Source organism: Corythoichthys intestinalis, chromosome 2 (genome assembly GCF_030265065.1).
Source record: "Corythoichthys intestinalis isolate RoL2023-P3 chromosome 2, ASM3026506v1, whole genome shotgun sequence".
Classification (NCBI taxonomy): domain Eukaryota; kingdom Metazoa; phylum Chordata; class Actinopteri; order Syngnathiformes; family Syngnathidae; genus Corythoichthys; species Corythoichthys intestinalis.
The window spans coordinates 21,570,212-21,592,160 of record NC_080396.1 but is presented as its reverse complement, the minus strand read 5'-3'; the positions used below and the strand labels follow the sequence as shown (position 1 = coordinate 21,592,160).

Genomic DNA, 21,949 nt, shown 5'->3' with positions numbered 1-21,949 from the left:
TCGCATTTCCCCCGATATTTTAAATGATAATCAATCCAAACTAAGAAAATTAAAAAGTCTAAAAGGGTAAATATTTGAAAAAGAAAATCTCGACCACTCCTTCTTGTCCATGACTTTCGCGTCATGTCCCTTGCTATTGCTATTTGCTATTACCGTGTTTAGCCAAGAAAGCAACACAAGGCCCAAGGCACAAGGCTGTGGCCATATACTGTATATAGTGTATTGTACTCACCTTTATACTGTATTTTCACTTGTATGCATTATGTAGCCTTGTATTCTCAGTGAAAACAATCATGCATGTAACTGTAGCTTATAGAAAGTATGGCCAGACATCGTTCTTGGGTTTCTATTTACTTTAAATGGCGCATCTTACAACAGGATTGCGATGTAGCGCGCTCATCTGCTTACCATAACATCACTCTCTTTTACAACACTGCTTTTGTGTATGTGTGTGTGTGTGGGGGGGGGGGGGGGGGGGGGGGTATAAGAATAGAATTGGTCAAATCAAAAGTTCTACAGGCATGCACTGACATCTAGTAGTTTGCACAAATAACTGCAGAAGAGTTAAAATGCATACATTTACCGGTAAACGTTTTTAAACGTGAGTTTTTTTAACTGATTTTAAACAACATAAATAAAATTCTTAATTAATTAAAGATGCAACAATGTATTAAAATTCTTTAATATTAATGGGAAAATTATTTTAAAAGCCCACTTAAAAAAATGTAAACATTATGGTGTTGGAATTTAACCCCTAAAATTCCCCGGGAAATATTTTTTGCACGGATTAAAATTCCTCTCCCAGGCCCTCAGAGGAGCCGTGCACTCTGGTGAAAAACCTCTGCAATGCCAAGGACATGGTTGAGTATATGTCAAAGAAGCATGGCAGGGCCCTGAGGAAATGGTTACATCTCTTTTTCATATTTTCATACACTTTCACCCAATGACTATGAAATGACAATGAGTGGGGAAATCCTCTTTAAGAAAAAGATAAAATAAAGTTTCTGTTTCAAAATGTTCCTTGAAGTGTTTTTTTAATTTATTTATTATGTACCAGTATGGGTGTTCTACACCTTTTTTAAGTAAAAACTACTTATCAGGTGTCAAAAAATGCCCTCCTCTTCAAAATTATTCTACCTCAGAAAATGTATGTATATATATATATATATATATATATATATATATATATATGCTCAGAATTAGAATGGAAAATAAGTATTTGGTCACCTACAAACATGCAAGATTTCTGTCTGTCAAAGAGGTCTAACTTCTTCTAACGAGGTCTAACAAGGCCCCACAGTTACCTGTATTAATGGCACCTGTTTTAACTTATTATCGGTATAAAAGACACCTGTCCACAAGTCAAGGTAAACCTCAACCATGAGAGACAGAATGTGGAAAAAAATAACAGAAGATCACATTGTTTGATTTTTAAAGAATTTATTTCCAAATTAGAGTGGAAAATACGTATTTGGTCACCTACAAAAAAGCAAGATTTCTGGCTGTCAAAGAGGTCTAACTTCTTCTAACCAGTTCTAATGAGGCTGTACCTGTATTAATGACACCTGTTTTAACTCATTATCGGTATAAAAGACACCTGTCCACAAACTCAGTCAGTCATACTCCAAACTCCACTATGGCCAAGACCAAAGAGCAGTCGAAGGACACCAGAGACAAAAATGGAGACCTGCACCAGGCTGGGAATACTAAATCTGCAATAGGTAAAACGCTTGCTGTAAAAAAATCAACTGTGGGAGCAATTATTGGAAAATGGAAGACATAAAAGACCACTGATAATCTCCCCCGATCTGGGGCTCCATGCAAGATCTCACCCTGTGGCATCAAAATGATAACAAGAACGGTGAGCAAAAATTCCAGAATCACACGGGGTGACCGAGTGATTGACCTACAGAGAACTGGGACCACAGTAACAAAGGCTACTATCAGTAACACAATGCGCCCCCAGAGACTCAAATCCTGCACTGGCAGACGTGTCCCCCTGCTGAAGCCAGTATACGTCTAGGGCCGTCTGCGGTTCGCTCGAGAGCATTAGGATGATCCAGAAGAGGACTGGGAGAATGTGTTATGGTCAGATGAAACCAAAATAGAACTTTTTGGTAGAAACACAGGTTCTCGTGTTTGGAGGAGAAAGAATACTGAATTGCATCCGAAGAACACCATACCTCCTGTGAAGCATGGGGGTTGAAACATCATGCTTTTGGGCTGTTTTTCTTTAAAGGGACCAGGACGACTGATCTGTGTAAAGGAAAGAATGAATGGGGCCATGTATCGAGAGATTTTGAGTGAAAATCTCCTTCCATCAGCAAGGGCATTGAAGATGAGACGTGGCTGGGTCTTTCAGCATGACAATGATCCCAAACACACAGCTAGGGCAACAAAGGAGTGGCTTCGTAAGAAGCATTTCAAGGTCCTAGAGTGGCCTAGCCAGTCTCCAGATCTCAACCCCATAGAAAATCTGTGGAGGGAGTTGAAAGTCCGTGTTGCCCAACGACAGCCCCAAAACATCACAGCTCTAGAGGAGATCTGCATGGAGGAATGGACCAAAATACCAGCAACAGTGTGTGAAAAGCTTCTGAAGAGTTACAGAAAACGTTTGGCCTCCGTTATTGCCAACAAAGGGTACATAACAAAGTATTGAGATGAACTTTTGGTATTGACCAAATACTTATTTTCCACCATGATTTGCAAATAAATTATTTAAAAATGAATTCTTTAAAAATCAAACAACGTAATTTTCAGGTTTACCCATGTTGACAGTTACAGGCCTCTCTAATATTTTCAAGTGGGAGAACTTGCACAATTAATGCTTGACTAAATACTTCTTTGCCCCACTGTATATAAATGGTATATGAATATTTACATACGTACTTTCCTGTATATAGTCCAAAAGTATGTTTTTTTTCAGTGCGTCTCAGTTTATGAGCAATGGAGATGGAGATGTTGAGTTTCCATCGATCTGTCAGAGAGGGGGTGGGGAAGGAGCCCCCCCACACACACACACAACGCCGCCACCATCACCGTCCTCCCACCCCCTGCCGGTTTGCTACCCGGCTGATGCGGAATGCTCCGCGCGGAGATGTGAAGCCGTTCGTCCCTCCCCCTCCTTTCTCATCCGCACCGGACCGACTGCCTTTGGACCGAGTAGTCCTTCTACTTCATCTTCTTCTTCTCCCCGGTGCAGGAGGCTACGAAGTGAAACGTGAGCGAGAGGAATGCAGCAGGACTCTGCAGACAGGCGACAACTACTTGCGGCGTAGCTGTGGTACGCAGAGAAGGTAAGGGACCCAGACTCGACTGGGCTTGACCAAATATACATCTAGCCCGCTGCAGCAGAACGTTTGAGGATGCGCGGATCGTCGCGGGGAAGCGTTGAAAACATCTGCAGTAGGCTTGTGTCAACACGGGGTGCAGATGATGCGTTCAGTGTGCAAAAATGCGGTTACAGTTTGGAGTTTAAGGTTGCACGTGAGAAAGAGAAGGTGGCAATGTGTTGCGTTGATATTTCGACATACTTAAAAACACCTCTCTCTGGCTGGCTGAGGTGTTTTCTTCTGTTTGTTTCTGCATAGAAGGTCGTCAAAACTGATTATTGACTCCAGTTGTTCTGCTGACAGTTTTTTCCACCACATCTGCATGGCAACTAAACAAGAGCGGTTGTGAGCATCAGTGGCACGCCTGCAAACATAACTTGATTGAAATGTGGAAAATCACTGACAAGATGTGTTTGTTTGTTTATTTAATTTAATTTTTTAGGTAAGATAGATATGTTGATCAAATTTTTCTAAGTTAATGAAATTAAAATCTTCTTCACCTTCAAAATGATACTGGGATAATTTTCCACTACTAATTAAAAAAGTCAGACCAATATTAAAAACATTTCAATAATACAGTAAAACTTTCAGGAAGGAATGGTGATTATTTCTGCTTGTGATTTCGTGAATTTAAAAAACAAAGTGAATTAGTTAATTACTGATCAAAAGCCAGACCATACATACAGTATAGCCTTGTGTTCTTATTTCTTTTCTGTGTTCTTCCATCATTTTAAATCAAAATCACGAAGATTGTTTTGTTTTGGCCATGATTTAATTTATCAAAACAATCCAAATATTTGGATAAATGAAATGACTCCCATCCAAATCATGACAACTCCCAAATGTTTAAAAAAAAAAAAAAAAAATTGTGGCTCCTAAAAGTAGAGCTAACAACTAGCATCCACCTGATTAGGTAGAAAATATGATCAAAAACTAGCTTTGTTCTCATACTTTTTAGTGGCGACACTTTCATAACTTTTGTGTAAAAGCTCATAAAAAATAGTGACGACTAACAATTAGAAATTGATCTTTCAAAACGTATTTGCCTCTTACCTCAGTGATGTGACAGTCTACAATAAAGACAATATAGCTTTTTTTGGGCATTATTCTTATTATTTCACTACTGATATTGCGCAACATTTCCCTCTGGTGGTATGGCTAGTGTGACAACCAACCCCGCTCTCCCTTAATGTCTTCTGACCACATCAGCTCCCGACCAACGGCTCTGCATTGCTTCAAAATCAGTGTGCTGACTTTAGATTGCACTCAAATTTACACAGTTTAATGACAACTGACATAGAAAACATAGTGAAGCTTTGAGGTTAAAAAAAAAGGCATGCCTATCATTGTAAGTGGTTGCACAAATTTTTGACCGAAACGTTTAACAACTTCTATAAATTTGAGCAGAATCATCGTTTTTCAGGCAAGTTGACGAGCTTTTGAACAACATCATGAATATTTGAGTTTAATTTTTCCTAATTTCAAGAGCTTGCTAAACTCAGTTTGATGACTGTGAACACTGACCAGGCAGCTCAAACCCAAATGCATACTTATCAACCCGAGGCCGTTGGCAACCTTACAAATAGTGACAAATGCCCTTACAAATTGGTGACTAATCTTACAACGTTTTATATAGCGTGCAATATGAAACAAACAAAAAAAACTCAGCTGTTAAAATAATATGAATTTATAGGTGATATTGTCACATAAAACCTGTTCCAATCAAAGAACAATATTTCCAGCTACATCATGATTACTAAAATTTAACAGTCCCTTTTATTATATTTGTATGCAGCACTTTTGGCAATTTCTATCACGCCTTTTCATGGCTGCACTTCATGGCACCTCAGCTCGCAATTCAGTTTGACTTGAAGGTAGTTTGTTAGTGTGTCCAATTATAAATTAAAAAGGTCAATTGATAAAATTAACTTACCGATGCAATCTTTGAGTCAGGGGACATTTCTTTCTTGCTAATTCTGAGAAGTGATCAGCAATAGTTGCAGGCAAATTGTGTTCAGCAACAAATTGGCAGAATGAAATCTCCGCTTTCATCACTTTTCATTTTGCAGACTTCATCTTTATGACCAGTGTTGTTAATCTTACTTTTAAAAAGTAATTAATTAATAACAAATTACTTCTCCCAAAAAGTAATTGAGTTAGTAACTCAATTACCTGAATGTAAGAGTAATTAGTTACTTAGCAATGTAACTGGTGTTACCTTTCATGTTTGTTTTTTCATTCAAAAAAAAAAAAAAAAAAAAAAAAAAACAGCAACCTTTGCTATGTTTGGAAGTCATTTAATGTTGTGAATTTACCGTTAAAGTTGTTTAAATTGCTCCCGTTTTTGCATTAGTTCCCTTCTGTCTACTTTCGACATGTGAAAGTTTTAAAACTCTTTCATCATTTAAAGATAGATTCCAGTTTTGCCGATTTAGGAGTATTTTAGATAAAAAGTTACTTAGGTTCGCTTTAGGAAGGTTCACTACAACAGCCTTTCTGAGAAGTCTACTGCTTTAAGATGACGGCTGTTTACTAAGGTCGTTGAGTCTGCCATTTTGCATCTAGTTTTATATGCATGTGATATCTAGTGTAGCATCAAGTGGGCTTAGATTGTAGGCTGTCGGCTACAGTCTGGAAGTATTGGAGCCACCTAGCCTAGCATCGCGTTTGCAACAGTGTCACAACACTCTTCCCTACTTCCCACTCCCGCTCTTCTCTCTCCGTGTCTCTGACTTTTCTCGCATCATTCAACCAACCTAGTAATGCATAGCAATGCATATTGTCTCGTTGCCGAAACGGTGACAAAATCCGAACGGAGAAAAAATACCCGTAATGCACGAAAAACGTACAGATTTTGAACGTACGGCGTACACATTTAAAAATCAGTGCTCACTTGTTCAAATTACGCCAAAACTGTACAACTTGGCAGGTATAAAAATGGCAAAATGGGGTCAACAATAAGCGTGCTGATCCACATACCTAGGTAAGATATGCAAAGTCTGTTCAAAGAATCAGTCTTTTTTTGCCCTTAAACTTAATGCATCCGTGATACTCTAAAGACCACCCCAAAAGAGTTTAGAGGCTACTGGTGAAATTATTTAGCTATTTAGATTGAGTTTGATATTGCCAATCTTTTATAGGACAAGTGACTATTTTTGGCAATTAAAAAAAAAAAAAAAGACAACCCATAAATGTAGGCCATAATATTTGGCCTAAATATGGCCTACCGAAAATGTGATGTGCACATGTGCCAGGTGAATGGTAGTTCTTCATGATAATAAGATTTTTTTTTTATTTTTGCTAATGATTATTGTATTTTTCAAAAAGTCTATCCAACCGTAATCTTCCGCATATCCTAGGTCAGGTCAAGGGGGCAGCAGCTTCAGCAGCGAAGCCTAGACTTCCCTCTTCTTCTCTCAGCCACTTTGTCCAGCTCTTCCAAGGGGATCCCGAGGTCTTCCCAGGCCAGGTGGTAGACATAGCCTCCCCAGCGTGTCGTAGGTTGACCCTGAGATCTCCTTCAAAGGACGTGCCCGGAATAAAGATGTCCCGATTGATCGGGATGCCGATCGATCGGGTCCGATCACGTCATTTTCGAAGTATCAGAATCGGCCAAAAAATATCGGACATGCCTTTTTTTAATATACGTATAAATATATTTTCATTAAATCGTTTTCTAATTGTATTTAACGTTACAGACAAAATGTCTTACATTCATCCAGAGCCTTTAGTTTTGGCTTAAAGTAAGGCAATCAAATTTATCACGTAAACGGCGGTAATGAATTCATTTTAAATTAATCACGTTAAAATATTTAATGCAATTAACGCATGCGCTGCACGACCCACTCACGCATTGTCGCGGTCATTCTATAATGGCGCCGTTTTACCTATATACAGAGCTGACAGGCAGCGTAAAATGAGTAGAGAGAATTTTGGCAGTCTTTGGAGCCTCTTTTTAATTGGCTAAAGCCTTAGAATCCCTCTCTCAACAATTAGAAATATCATGGGAAGCAATGTGGGGAAGAACAGTAGTGGTTGATCTTTTCCTTAACACCTTATATTACTTCCCAGCGCAGAGAAGATATATCAATTGGTGCCACTACGCACAGTCATGGTTGCACTTCCCATCATGCATTTGGGCAGAACAGTTAAATGGCTACAGTATCATTTACTGAAAGCTCAACAAATACATCAGATGGCAATATTTAGTCACAATATACAAAGTCACATTTATCCTTTAAGAATTACAAGTCTTTCTATCCGTGGATCCCTCTCACAGAAAGAATGTTAATAATGTAAATGCCATCTTGAGGATTTATTGTCATAATAAACAAATACAGTACTTATGTACTGTATGTTGAATGTATATATTTGTCTGAGTTTTATTCATTTTTTTCTTAATGCATTGCCAAAATGTATATGATCGGGAAAAATTTTTGGGAATGATTTGAATTGAATCGGGAGCAAAAAAAAAGAAATCCGATCGGGAAATATCGGGATCAGCAGATACTCAAACTAAAACGATCGGGATTGGATCGGGAGCAAAAAAACATGATCGGAACAACCCTGGCCCGGAATACTTGTTTTTTGTAATTTATTATTACTATTTTTTAAACATTATTAGTACTTTATATTTTCTTATGAGCAAATGAAAGTATAAATTCATTAAATGTAAATATAAACAAAATAATTGAATTAAAATCAATACGAACAAAAATACACACTTGTTATAGCCCCATTAACACACTGATGTTATTATTATTAAATAATATTTAACTGCCTGGCATTGACAACAACAGACATCCAATTATTTTAAATTGTGAGGAGGACTGGATGTGAATGCTTATGTGTCAGTGCTATTGACAGCGCTAGATGACATACAATCCATTTTGACCGGTAGAGGCCTCTCAGTCAAAATGCTTCGTGAACTGCAGACAATGAGTTAAATGAGTGCCACAATGCTGCCACCAAAATTAAACGCCTAAAAATCCCAATGCTGTATCAAGGAACTCAGCTGGCTAAAGGGCAAGCAACATGAGCGATCCCAACATAGCGAAACAAAGAACAAGGCCAGCCAGAAGAGAAGTGTGAGATAGCTCAGACGAAGATATAGGATGAAGACGACGCTTTTTTAATGAGCTTGCTTCCTCGGATGAAAAAAACTTTCCCATGAAAAGAAACATCTGACGAGAACGCAAATTCCCAAAAGCCATAAACGATGCTGAATGATACTCAACATTTTATTTTCTTCTTTCAAGCTAATGTTGTCTGATGAACACTTGAGAATAAAACTGAATGGAAAAGCTGACTAAAACTGATGATAAAGGGTTTTAACAACAAATTTATTACAGGCTAAAGGCTTGTCAAGTCACCACACAGGTTGCTGTTGTTCTTGTGGACACTACAGTGTATCACAAAAGTGAGTACACCCCTCGCATTTCTGCAGATATTTAAATATATGTTATAAATATAATAAATATAATATAAATATTCAATTATTTATCTTTTAATGGGACAAACACTGACAAAATGAAACTTTGACACAATAAAAAGTAGTCTGTGTGCAACTTATAAAAATAGTTTATTTATTTTCCCCTCAAAATAACTCAAAATATAGCCATTAATATCTAAACCCCTGGCAACAAAAGTGAGTAGACCCCTATGAAAAAATGTACACCCCCAAATTTCCAAATTGAGTACTGCTTGTCATTTTCCTTCCAAAATGTCATGTGACTCGTTACAGGAGTGCTGTCAGCATTCCTGCAGTGATTGAAGAGGTGGGGGGTCAGCCTGTTAGTGCTCAGACCATACTTAGTACTCGACATCAAATTGTTGTGCATGGCTGTCACCCCAGGAGGAAGCCTCTTCTGAAGACAGTATCACAGTTGTGATACACTGTAACTTTAAAGTCTTACCCTTTCATCATTCGTGAACTGGTCATCTTGAAACTTGGTAGCAATGTAGCCCGATATATTATTATTATTATTATTTTAATCAGAGGGTATTGATTAATCGTGGGATTATAGATAGGATTTAGCCAATAGAGGAGAGCTTTCAGTAGGTTAGGAATTCTCCAATAGAAGATGTGTGAGTTGTTTGTGTTGCCCATAGGTTACGAGTCAGCCAGTAGAGTGCATGCACGCTAGGCCTGCTCAATATATTATGGGGGCGATGACTCTTTTGCTGGGCTGCGGGAAGAGGGATGGGGTGCGCTGAACCCCCCCCCCCCCCCCCCCCCCCGAATGCCCTCCCTCCCCGGGCTGGTTGGGTGGGGGCCATGACCCTGGGTTGACGCCCACGTGGCGTCTCTGCTCGTCTGTGCGGCTGTCGCGCCTTTGGTGGGGCTCGCATGCGGCTAGATGTGATAGGGCAAGCTCGGGTGGAGGGTCCCGGTGCCAGGAGTGGCGATGGGGCGGCGTAGGGTTGGTCACCAACGGGCTTACACTCACGAGGGATTCACAGGATTACTGGGTTCTAGATAACAGAGCTGATTTGTGTACACTCTACCCCTTTCAATAACTTAGCTTATAGACTCCCCCACCCCCGTCCCCCTCTTTCCCTGGTCAACAGGCCCCCCACATGGTGTCAACCGGTAATACATCTAGCTGACGATCGCACCAACATATTAGTAGTTAGTGTAGACGTTCAATGTATTGCTTGTTGTTGTGTTTCTTTTCTTTCTTCTCTTGTGTTTCTTTTCTTCTGTTCCCCCATAACCCCTTCCTCTTCGCTGCTTTGTCATAATAAACGAGGTATGTTAAAAAAGAAAAAAAAAAAAAAAAAACAAAGGTACAAATATGTTAATAATTGTTAAAGTTGCAGGCCAGTCTGAAGTGTGTGTGCTGTGCCAAGTCATATATTGTGTAAATGAGAGGAAGTTCTCGGCAGCATGAGCGTCAAAGCATGAGTGAATTTGAGTGAACTCACTCAACGAGAGTGATTAAAAGTAAGGCATTAAAGGTGATGCAATGAACAATGTGGGCGCACCTACATTTTGTGCTGGTGCACCTTATGAAAAAAGTTAGCTGCGACCAGTTCAACCAAGGCGAAAAGTAAGTGTGGAGCCTTGGCAATATACTGTATATCGCAATGTTAATTTTTTTCTAATATCGTTCAGGCCTATCTCAAACAGAACTATTCAAGTTATCTGGTGAAAATTCTTCTAGTTTTAATATCGCAATATAACTTCGCAATATATCGCAAACCCCTCAAGAATCACAATGAAAGTTTTTTTTTTCCATTATCGTTCAGGCACAGCCTTCAGCCTGTAGTGTGTTAGGGCACTCAGGTGCTTGTTTTTTTTAACCTTTGTTGTTCATGGCAGGCCAGTATTTGGTGATATGACTTTCTAATAAAGCACCTCACACGTGTGCACTAAATGAAATGCAGAAACGGTCGGGAAAGAATGTCCTCATGTAACTATCTTAAAAAAAAAAAAAAAAAAAAAAAAAAAAAACAGGTTGCAGGAGAATATTTTACTTATTTGCATGAAAGTTGAGAAGTCGCGGTGGGATGTAATAAGTTCTCTTTGTCCCACTCAGTTTCAGGCATTTTTTTGTTGTTTGTTGAAAGCAGAACTGTATTTGTAAAAATGAAAGTAACTGCCTGAAATGAAAAAAAAAATGTAAAGTAGAATATGGGCACTAAATCATTATAGGGCCCCACTTTCATTCCTCATTCTAAGCTACTGTGTACTACAAACGACAATGACAGCTGTACTATAAGGGACTAGTGGAAACAGAAGTTGTGTATGAGCGTGGGTGCATTTGTGTGTTCGTGTCATTTATCATTGGTGTCATCGCACCCAGATAGTAGCTACTTATGTAACCAAAACTATTTGGATTGGTGCTAAACACAAAACAGATCTTCCGTTCTGTTTGAAGCATGTTTATGTTAGCACAACCTGTTTACACGTTGTCGCATATGTGTAATTATGAACAATTACATTTACAAAAGTGCACTTTGCATTTGCATTTGCATTTGTTAAGGCACTGGATTGGGTCTTTGTAGTGTTAGTAATGCAACAAGTGCATCTTTTTCAATCTAAGAGTGGCTTCATCCCCCTATTAGTTGTCATAGTAGAGAAGGAACCCTTACATGGACACACTTTGGACTGTGGATTGAATGCATATTCATCAAAGCCCCCCCCCCCCCCCCCCCCCCCCCCGCAGACACACACACCTACACAGAGATTGAACCTGGAAAACAAAACAGAGTCAGACAGATTTATTGACGCACTGAGCATGTGCTGTATTTATCAGACAGATGCAGCCAGCCTTTCACGGGCGCATATTCATTTAGGGAAGGTCGACTGCTTTGATGAAATATTTTTTTAGGCTGCTGGCTGAAAATTTTCCTCTTTGAAAGTGTGTGAGATAAAACGCGAAATGGGATTTAGTGCATAGGACTTTGTATGAAGTTAAAAAACTGAGGTTGCATGGTGATGCACCATTTCTCAGTATGTACAGAGTAAAAACAGTTTACAGAGATGAAACCAAGAAAAAAAAGATTATTCTTCCGATACTTTACAATGAGATGATTATAACGTTACAGCATATGTAAAAGAATTGCCCCTTCCATTCGTGAACATAAACAATATAATAAAAATAATAATACTAGCCCTTACTCTAAGATACAAACAAAACAATAGCATAGAAAAAAACAACTGAAAGAAAAACCCTGAAAACTATTATACTCTAAGGGTAATAAAAATTAACATAGATGTTGAAAAAACCCACTTTATACCATATTCTACACCATTTTCAATAGAATAGTTGTACCTAATTATGCCTTTTAAATGCTAATGTTTGTTGTTTTTGCTACAGTGGAAGTACAGCGCGGATGCTATTAAAAATCAACAATGGCAGGATGACAGATGATTAGCCATGGCCAAATGTTGTTGTGCTGCGCTACGCAGTTGCAATTGATACACAGAATCCCCTTCCAATGTAGTGACTGTGTTTTGTATGCTGTTGCTAAACGCACCGTGTGAGAGTGACTGGCCGAGACAGGTGGAGCCTCCTCGGGTGGCCGTTTCCTGAGTCTCGCACTCCTGTGAGTGGCGACAGTCCAAAAGTCACGAAAGTGAGAGCGATCGCACGCCTGTGTGACTTAGGGTCCCTTTTGTGGTTTAATTTTCTCCTATGCATTTTTTATATACTCCAGTTCGCTCGGCATTGAGTCGAGAGGGAGCGACCCCTTGCTATGCTATGTTACATTACTTTTTTTTTTTTTTATTGCATTTTTTTAACCTAAATGCATACAATCTGCTGTCAGTTGACAAAAATGACACATACAGATGCAAGGTTATGTTATCATTGCAAAATAAAAGACAGTGTTAAAAAATATATATTTATAATTTATATATATATATGTATGTATGCAGTTTAACACGTAAAAATTATGCTATTCTCCATGCCCCCTCCCCTCCCGCCAATGTAAAGCCTAGGCCATTCTGCAACACAATCGTTGCCTCTAGGTGTCGCAGCATCACCACGGCCCATTAGCCAGCTTTGTCTTTCCTCTCTAATTACCTGTTTACACCTGTTTACCACTAGCCTTACTCCTTAAATGCCCCTCTTGTTTCTTGCCCTGTGCCAGTGTGCTTTTGCATTGTTGGAGAATAGCAGGAAGTATTTTTTTAAAGCATTCATTGGAAAATGTTAATCTCTCAAGTCTCGTGCATTTGAGTCCAGTCCTGTGTGCCCCCTTTTAGATATTGTTAGGTTGAAGATGATCAAGTAGACATTTGGACAATTTCTAATTTTCTAAAACTCTTTTCACTTTTTCTGTTAACCCATAATAAAGTCATAAAAGAACCAAACTTCATGAATGTTTTTTGTGACAAAGAAGTATCCGTTCCAATCACTCTATCGGAGAAAAATCAGAGTTGTAGAAATAACTGGAAACTCAAGAGAGCCATGACATTATGTTCTTCACAAGTGTATGTAAACTTTTGACCATAACTGTATGTGTGAATTTAACAAAGCAGAAAAAGTATGCCTGGGCGATACTGCTAGCGTATTTATATACATATATATGTACTGTACAGTCCCTGACAAAACTCTTGTCGCTTATCCATTTTGTAGAAACAATTGCTAACCTGACTTTCAATTATTCAATTGGTTTCAGAAATGGCTCATATGAAAGCTAAGACCCTCCCAAATGATGCTGAATATACAAAAATAGCCAGCCCAGTCACCAGAGATGACCATCATTGAGCATGTCTGGGGTAGGATGAAAGAGGAAGCATGGAAGACGAAACCCAAGAATGTTGATAAACTCTGGGAGGCATGCAAGACTGCTTTCTTTGGTGTTCCTGATGACGTCATCAATAAATTGTATGAATCCTTGCTGAACCACATGGATGCAGTCGTTCAAGCCCATGGAAGTCATACATACAAAATATTAAATTTGGATCTCACAGCGCCACTACTTAATTCGCTTATGTTATGTAACATATTTTTGTATTTGAAGTACACTTTTTGTTCAGTTTTCACACTACTTTCTGTAGGCGACAAAACTTTTGTCCTGCCAAAATTGGACCTTTATGTATTCATTAAATGAAATGATAAAAGATATATTTGTATATTCAATATCATTTGGGAGGGTCTTAGCTTTCATATGAGCCATTTCTGAAACCCAATTGAATAATTAAAAGTCAGGTTATTAGCAATTGTTTCTACAAAATGGATAAGCAACAAGACTTTTGTCAGGGACTGTACAGTACATATAAGTATACTGTATAAATACACTAGCAGTATGGCCTGGCATTGCCGGGCATACTTTTTCTGCTTTGTTAAATTGACACATAGAAACTTCGACAAGCGACAAGACTTTTGTCAGGGACTGTGTGTCTCAGGCAGTGTAACCTGGAAAATGAGGCGCTGGAGGAACCATCATGGAAGGAAAAACCCCTGCATGTGATCATTGTGATGTACCACTGACAGCTAAAGTGGCAGATATGAACAAGTCCTACAAATGGTTAGAGAGAGCTGGACTGAAGCACAGCACAGAGGCGCTAATCATCGCAGCACATGAGCAGGCCTTGAGCACCAGAGCAATAAAGGCCCAGATATACCACACCAGGCAGGATCCCAGGTGCAGGTTTTGCAATGAGGCCCTGAAACAGTCCAACACAGACTGATAAGATGGTCGTGGCCAACCAACTGGAGATCGTGATCATGGATAAGCAGCAAAGGACAGCCGTTGTGATAGATGTAGCCATCCCCAACGATGGCAACGCCAGGAAAAAAAGTACACAAGAAACTAGAGAAGTACCAAGGGCTCAAAGAAGAGCTGGCGAGACCCGGGAAGGTGAACGCAATAATGTTGCCCATAGTCATAGGAGCACTGGCGGCCGTGTCCCGCACACTAAAGAAGTGGCTCCAGCAGATACCTGGAGAAACATCAGAAATATCTGTCCAAAAGAGCTCAGTTCTAGGAACAGTAAAGATACTATACAGGACCTCCTAGCTCCCAGGCCTCTGCTAGAGGACTCCAGCTTGAGATGAACAGCCACCAACCCTTCCAGAGGCAGATGGCGGGTGGTTGAGGGAAGAGTTAAATATACATAGTTCTTCTCTTCTTGTGTTCTTACTATTTCAAAAGCCAGGCAGGAGTATAAAATAAAACAAAATGCCAATGAAATTTGACCTTAAAAGTATATAGGCCTACTGAATATGTGACGTTTTTGGTCCAACATCTTCCATCCATTTTATGGACAGTCGCAGTCCTCATTAGTGTTGAGGGCAAGTTAGAGCCTAAATCAGCAGAAGCAGCCTACCTGAATGTCACCAGTTCACTACAAGACAAACACACTTCCACAAATGCATCTCTGCCTTTGCGGAACTCCTCAATGAACCTAACTTGCATGTTTATAAAATGTGTCGGGGACTGAGAAATATCCAAATTCCGCACCTAAGGTGTAGAGCCAAGATATAAACCTGTGACCCTTCAACTGCGAGGCAGATATGCTAACCAGTATGTTTGGTCAAATTCCAAATTGTGAAAACACTTGACTGTTTGGATTTTGTAACAACACTCTATATAAGCCACATAAAGTAAACATTCAAAAGACAACTAAAGCACTCTGGCTGCTATTATTCAACTCTGTAGCCACAGTAACACATTTGTTTACACTGCCCTTGCCAACCAGGCAGCATTTTAACTAAAGGATCTCCTCCAACACCAAAGCTGTGGAACATTTTCCAAACAAACGCTTGGTTTGCACAAACAGAAGGTTATATAGTGCATGTTGGATAAGATGCAGGTGCACCCTTTACTTGCCACTAGTATAAAGAACTGTATGGTCCCCTCACATTTATGTATAAAATACTGTATTTTTCAGACTAAAGGTCGCACCTGAGTATAAGGCACACCAGTCCAAAAACGCGCAATGAAGAGGAAAAAAAAAACATATAAGTCCCACCGTAGTATAAGTCGCATTTTATGAGGGAAATGTACTTGATAAAATCCAACACATAGAACAGATATGTCATCTAGAAAGGAAAAATAAAATAAAATCATAACAGAGAACAACATGCTGAATAAGTGCACAGTATGATAATGTTACATGATACATGAACAACGAAATGCGAACGTGGCCGGTATGTTAACGTAACATAGCTATTAAGTTATTCAGATAACTATAGCATAAAGAACATGCTAACAAGTTTACCAAACCATCAGTGTCATTACAAAAAAACGAAACAACATGTTAAATGATATAACAATATGTTTATATTATAATATTTTCGAGAGAGAGAGAGAGAGAGAGAGAGAGATGTTAGATTATTATATTATATATTATATATGGCAGAAAACACTCAGGTGACTTGAAGTTCCGCGCTGAGACTCCCAATTGTCCGATATGCATGTGTGATCCATCATCGGAAAGCTAAAAAATCTTAATTTTCTGGGGGCAGAAAAATTTTGAACAGGAGGGCATTTTAAAAAAAAAAATGTTTTTTAAACAGCAAAACCCTGTCTGAGGTGAGAGCACGCGAGAGCAGAATTAAAGATGCCATGACTTTAACGAGATATTATCGCATACTTACCTTGTTTCGATCCAAAAACTCCATGTAGCATGTATCACTGAGTGTCAAGACACAGCTGTGAATGGCCGCAGCTGGATTTTGGGGGGATTTTAGGAGTCAAACATGGTCATATAACAAGGGTCGCGATGCAGAAATCGCAGACATCAAGGAGTGGTCGAGATTTTCTTTTTCATATATTTCCCCTTTGAAACATTTTTTTTTTTCAATTTTTCTTTGGATCGATTTTTTATCATCTATCATATCAGAGAAAATGCGACAGTAACAAAAAAAATACAATTAAGCGATAGTTATGAGGTAGATATCCGTGACTTTTTTACAGACGCCATTTTTTTCATTGTGACATAGTTTGTTTAAAAGTTTAAAATATGTGAGGTAAAAAAAAATGTCAGTGTTATTTATTATAACAGTTCTTTTGGCTTAAAATACAGCAGTTTCTATTAAAGAGGAGTGCAAGAGCAGAAACGGCTTTTTCAGTCTTGTCTGTGTTTTCCGCCATATATAAGAGTATAAGCATTTTAACATTTATATTCATGGGGTTATTCAACAAAAGGGAAACCACAATTACTGTAGATGAAGCAGTAAGGTAATTTTGAATCATCTATAATAATCATAAATGTCTATTCTCTCAAAATAATCCAACACACAAATATTGATTGATGGCAATAAAAGTGAGTACACCATTAAGGGAAAATGTCATGATTATGATTAAAAAGGCCACTTTCTGACCCCATGTTATGTATCTTGTTACTTTTGTGTGCTTCTTAAAGGAGCAAAAATGGTTGTTGCCTGGGACTCATTTTTTACCCTGGTCATAACCTCACTGACGGTGGCGATCGTAGGATTTATTTCTACGATGCATTACTGCATTATTAATAGATGTAGCCTATTGCAGTACCTTGACAGCTTCTTCAGATGAAGTGCATTCACATTGTAGAACGTAATACAGTCCTTACCTATATTTGGTAGATGTGAACATGATTTTTAAAGGTTTGGTGTAAAAAACACAGTACTTTTTAAAAATGAAACATCAATAAACACAATTTAAAACCTTATGATAATCAAAAATATTATGTTATTATTAAATATAACTAAGAATGTATGTCTACATTAAACAGCTTAAAGAATGTAAAATTATGCATCGCAAGTTACATAAAAGTGAGATGCAAGGACTTAATTTTTTTTCTTTTTTTTTGTGTGTGTTTGCAAAGGATTTGGAGTGGTAGTGGGCCTCAAGTGAAGTGTAGCCATGCACTAAAAAAAAAAATAATGAAACAAGAAAAAAATTGGTAACAGTATTTCAGATTGGCCCGCTGGTTTGCCATGGATGGGCTACCCATAGTGATATGCGCCATGCATGGTCTATTTACGCTTTAATGAACCGAAAAAGTGAAGCAGGCTTTTTCTGAGTCTCAGACTGAGAAGGCAAAAGACAGAGACATATTTCACAGGTATAAAAATAATGTATACCTATTTTCTTAGCTACTTTTTACCTGCTTCGAGTTCATCAGCATTTATTGCTGTACGAGCGTGGCATGACTGAATTTCACACAATGGCTATCGTTGTAAGCAATGTTATTTTCTGTTTAAACATTTTCTTCATTAAAATCAAACCAAAATAATACCAAATCAAACGACAAAGACAGAAACGTCTATATAAATGCAAGCAATTTGGATGAGCATAAATACAGTGGGGCAAATAAGTATTTAGTCAACCACTAATTGTGCAAGTTCTCCCACTTGAAAATATTAGGGAGGCCTGTAACTGTCAACATGGGTAAACCTCAACCATGAGAGACAGAATGTAGGGGAAAAACAGAAAATCACATTGTTTCGTTTTTAAAGAATTTATTTGCAAATCATGGTGGAAAATAAGTATTTGGTCAATACCAAAAGTTCATCTCAGTACTTTGTTATGTACCCTTTGTTGGCAATAACGGAGGCCAAACGTTTTCTGTAACTCCTCACAAGCTTTTCACACACTGCTGCTGGTATTTTGGCCCATTCCTCCATGCAGATCTCCTCTAGAGCAGTGATGTTTTGGGGCTGTCGTCGGGCAACACAAACTTTCAACTCCCTCCACAGATTTTCTATGGGGTTGAGATCTGGAGACTGGCTTGGCCACTCCAGGACCTTGAAATGCTTCTTACAAAGCCACATCTTTGTTGCCCTGGCTGTGTGTTTGGGATCATTGTCATGCTGAAAGATCCAGCCACGTCTCATCTTCAATGCCCTTGCTGATGGAAGGAGATTTTCACTCAAAATCTCTCGATACATGGCCCCTTTCATGCTTTCCTTTACACAGATCAGTCGTCCTGGTCCCTTTGCAGAAAAACAGCCCCAAAGCATGATGTTTCCACCCCCATGCCTCACAGTGTGTATGGTGTTCTTTGGATGCAATTCAGTATTCTTTCTCCTCCAAACACGAGAACCAGTGTTTCTACCAAAAAGTTCTATTTTTGTTTCATCTGACCATAACACATTCTCCCAGTCATCTTCTGGATGATCCAAATGCTCTCTAGCGAACCGCAGACGGGCCTGGACATGTACTGGCTTCAGCAGAGGGACACGTCTGGCAGTGCAGGATTTGAGGCCCTGGCGGTGCATTGTGTTACTGATAGTAGCCTTTGTTACTGTGGTGCCAGCTCTCTGTAGGTCATTCACCTGGTCCCCCCGTGTGGTTCTGGGATTTTTGCTCACCGTTCTTGTTATCATTTTGACGCCACGGGGTGAGATCTTGCATGGAGCCCCAGATCGATGGAGATTATCAGTGGTCTTGTATGTCTTCCATTTTCTAATAATTGCTCCCACAGTTGATTTCTTTGCACCAAGCGTTTTACCTATTGCAGATTGAGTCTTCCCAGCCTGGTGCAGGTCTACAATTTTGTCTCTGGTGTCCTTCGACAGCTCTTTGGTCTTGGCCATAGTGGGGTTTGGAGTGTGACTGACTGAGCTTGTGGACAGGTGTCTTTTATACCGAGTTAAAACAGGTGCTATTAATACAGGTAACGAGGGGAGCCTCGTTAGACCTCGTTAGAAGAAGTTAGATCTCTTTGACAGACAGAAATCTTGCTTGTTTGTAGGTGACCAAATACTTATTTTCCACTCTAATTTGGAAATAAATTCTTTAAAAATTAAACAATGTGATTTTCTGTTTTTTTTCCACATTCTGTCTCTCATGGTTGAGGTTTACCCATGTTGACAATTACAGGCCTCTCTAATCTTTTCAAGTAGGCGAACTTGCACAATTGGTAGTTGACTAAATACTTATATGCCCTACTGTACATCATGAAAACAAAGCCCTTGACAATTTGTACATTTAATTAGTTTTGCTACCTAAGATTAATGTCAACTTTTAGCCAACAAAATGAAAGCTAACAGATAAAACTAGGAGTGAAAATGAAACATCAGTGAATTGTTTGTGTTCAACTAATTTTGCCTTCTACTCTCCAAGTCACATAGTGTTGAGCTGTTCAAGAAAAATTAATTTAAAAAAAAAAATCATTTGGAATAGCTTCATGAATATTTGTTCCCTTCTTCGTTCATATGAGCTCAGTGCATCCCATTCGAGGCAATCCGTCTCAAAGAGGGCCAGGCTACCTTCGAGTAACAGTATATTGTCATTGAGTAATTTGTTTACCCTCACAGGAGTGCTTGCTGTTTTTTTTCTCTTTGTTTTTATGTATTTATTTATTTTTACAGCGCAGCTATATGATGGGGCGGTTCAAGATCAACAGTATTGTGTTAGTGATTGGAATGAGAGAAGCTGGCTAACACAATAAGCACACCACTCGATTCCACACAGTCAACACTTTGCACCTTTGCCAATATTCAACCACTGAACTGTAAAGAATCAATTAAACTATTATAACGCCAATCCACAGCATGTGTTTATTCACTAGTGACTGTAGGAATTAAAAGGAAAACAAGTCATATTGTAAAAGACAGTGTTGTCGTTTCCATGAGAGCAAGTGCTTTATTTGTCAGAGAACATAAAGAACAAAAAAGTCAAAACACACATAAAATTAGGGTGACCTTATTTTGATTTCCAAAAAAGAGGACACTCGGCCCGGCCTCAAGAAACTTTAATTTTACTCGAAGTTCACTCAAACATGCCTATATCACTTTAATATATTTAAAGGGTGCCTCCTCCGTCTGCATAGAAAAAATCAGTTTTATAAAAACATATATACCGTATTTTTCGGACTATAAGTCGCAGTTTTTTTCATAGTTTGGCTGGGGGTGCAATTTATTCTCTGGAGCGACTAATGTGTGAAATTATTAACACATTATTCTATCATTTCACATGTTATTTTGGTGTTTTGGAGTGACACTGATGGTTTGGTAAACTTGTTAGCATGTTGTTTATGCTATAGTTATCTGAATGACTATTAATAGCTATGTTATGTTAACATACCGGCCACGGTCACATTTCGTTGTTCATGCATCATGTAACATTATCATACTATACACTTATTCAGCATGTTTTTCTTTATTGCATTTTTATTTTAAATTGCCTTTCAGGATTACATATCTGTTTTATGTGTTGGATTTTATCAAGTGAATTTCCCCCAAAAATGCGACTTATACTCCAGTGCGACTTATATGTTTTTTTTTTCCTCTTCATTGCGCATTTTTGGGCTGGTGTGGCTTATGCTCAGGTGCGATTTATAATCCGAAAAATACGGTACATTGCCGTATAGTATATATTATATACTTTATGGAGATCTTTTTTAGCCTGGCTCTGCCAGACTATTCTCCCTTTTTTTTTCAAACACTGATAGTATAGTCTGGAAACCATCCCATTAACGGCCTTTTCGAGCAGGTACAAAATCAATCGACAAATCAGATTCGTTTATTTGCGTGACGTGTTCTTCACGAGCAACGTCACTCTTGCGCGTCGAAAGTCGTCTCTTCAGCAGCACAGATGGTGAACGGCAGAGCCGAGAATATGTTCCAATCCACGGTAAAATCAGTTTTAAATGACCAAAAACACATCGACACGAGTCATTGACAACAGTCTGTCTCGCGCTAGCCATGTCGAATAAACTCCGCTCTCTTCGTATGCTTACTTCCGCGCGCAAGTCCATCGTCCTGCGGTCGCCATTTTACTAACGTCACGTCTGCCCGTCGCTGATTGGTCCACTCCGCTGTCTGTTTGCTGTGGCTTGCTCCGCCCTGGAAATTGTTTCCGTGGGAATGGTGGCCAGACTCAATAGCTGGAACAGCGTTGAGTCTGGTGTACCAGGCTAGATCTTTTTTACCCAGCAGGTTACAGGTTAGTCAACAGGCTTTATACTTCCTAAAAAAAAAAAAAAAAAAAAAAAAAAACAATCAAAAAATAATAATAATAATAATGAGAAAAAAAATATTATAATGCAGACCCATGGAAATGTAGTCCAGTCAACACACACACACAGTAGGCTATGTGCCAACTAAACATTTTTCATAAATTTCAACAGCATTAAATGTCTCTTAGAACTACTCCTTATTGTAGTCTGTAACTGCCTGATCTCTTGCCAAACCGTCAACCCAGTAGATGTCTGTAATGCCCCATGATAC

The 21,949-nt window shown here is 38.8% G+C and overlaps 1 protein-coding gene across 1 annotated transcript in view; it reads left to right on the top strand.

The window, feature by feature from the left end:
* Positions 1-3,073: 3,073 nt before the first annotated feature.
* oprl1 (opiate receptor-like 1) overlaps positions 3,074-21,949 on the top strand; it is a 96,693-nt gene continuing 77,817 nt past the window's right edge. The window contains exon 1 of the mRNA XM_057829501.1: positions 3,074-3,296. The gene's annotated coding sequence lies outside the window, so the exon portion shown is untranslated. The remainder of the gene's footprint in view (positions 3,297-21,949) is intronic.